We start from the raw sequence: 1,778 nt of genomic DNA, 5'->3' as shown, positions 1-1,778 counted from the left end.
AGTCACTCAGTCGTGTCCGACTCTAGCGACCCCATGGACTACAGCCCACCAGGCTCTTCTGTCCATGGGATTCTCCAGGCAAAAGTACTGGAGTGGGGTGCCACTGCCTTCTCCGAAGTGTATTGATCGCATTTTTTGTCAGCACAGGAATGAGCCCTTGTGGCATGCATCTATGTGTGGGTAACATCTTCCGCCTTCAACTATTTTGGTCAAAGTACTACCTACCTGAATCAGTATTCCTGGTGATGAAACACTATCCCTTAGAGTCAATATACTGTGTGTTTCATAAAGGATTTCCAAAAGAAGTTGCTATAAACATTCTCAATCTCCCTAAAACTGGAAAGTCAAGACCAAGAGAACACGGAGAGAGTAAAGGAGAATGAGGAGTCAGTGAGATGTAAAGCAAAATCCCAGAAGCCTGGTCTCTACCATCACCTGGCTGTGAGACTGGGAATATGTATTCAGTCTTGTTCCTCAGTGTCTCCATCTCTGAAATGAAGTTCTGCTCATGTCCCATAGTGATGAGAGGGTTAAATAAAAGATGTGAAAAGTCCTTTTAAATGACAAGGTTTTGGGATAATCCTATCTACTCCCTCTGCTAGTGGTGTGTGGATAGAAATAGCTGGATAGAGGTCAATGGTTTGTTTGAGGAGGGAATACATTTATTCAGGTGACCCTAAATGTTCTTCTTTCAAATTGTTCATATATTGCATGAGCTCAGCACATTTTACTCCAAAGTACACATTTCTCCCCAAGTGTCTCAGTGTAGCTTCATACTCCTGATTCAGCTATTCTTCTATTTCACTTTTATAAGTGGTTATTAGAAGCTTGCTCTTACTCCTCTTTGAGAATTCTCAGTCCAAGCTATTTTATTGAATTAAAGACACAGAAAATCTCAGGGAAGTGCTGTCAGTTCTGGTTGGGTTAGCTAGTGTTTTCAGCATCAGTTTCTATTCTCCTTTCTCTCTGTTAAAATCATTAAAAAGAATCAGTCATCACAGCAGTCAGTGGTAAGCAGATGATAGTGTTAAAGGCCACGTACACATAAAACCCACACTTCGAGATGAAATGTATATAAACAAAATATATGTGCTCTTGCTTGGCTATTGCAATAACTGTGGCATCAGACTTAAATTTTTCTTTTTTATTAGCTTCTTCCTCTCCCAACCTCTAGTATAAAGGAGAAGGGCATTCCTAGGAGAAGTGCCTGGTCTCCAGGAATGAATGAATAAAACGATCATAATGGCAAGATTGATGCATCTAACTACTCAAAGAAACATGCAGAATTATCATCTCTTCATAAAAAATTTTGAATTAGAGCATCAATTTCATCTACTTCTGTCTTTGTCTTCTTAGAGGTTAATTTTTTGGTGATCAATTCTTTTTAAGGGCTTTTATGTTGAGAATTACTTTTCCAAACACCTGCAATGTGATCTGTGCTTACAAACATATTTACTTTCAACCACTGGCTTCATTTTGATTGTTTGAGAGTTTAGAATATTTTTAATATGAAATATTTTGGAAATACTGAAGAATAGAAAGAATAAACAAACAGTTGTGTTCTCACTACTGAGATGCAACAAATGTTAATGTTTTGCTTTGTTTGGTTCAGATATTTTTATTGTTTTAAAGCAAAAAAGCATTAAAATGGCAGGTGAAGACTTCCAGCTTCCAGTTTCCTTCTTCGCTTTTCAGATACAAACCTAAGATTTGTATGTTACACTGACAATTTACTTTTCAATAGTTGTTATATCTATATCTATATATGTGTGTGTGTT

The sequence above is a fragment of the Bos indicus x Bos taurus genome, chromosome 4 (assembly GCF_003369695.1).
Source record: "Bos indicus x Bos taurus breed Angus x Brahman F1 hybrid chromosome 4, Bos_hybrid_MaternalHap_v2.0, whole genome shotgun sequence".
NCBI lineage: Eukaryota > Metazoa > Chordata > Mammalia > Artiodactyla > Bovidae > Bos > Bos indicus x Bos taurus.
The sequence above is the reverse complement of the archived record's forward strand: the minus strand, read 5'-3'. Positions refer to the sequence as shown.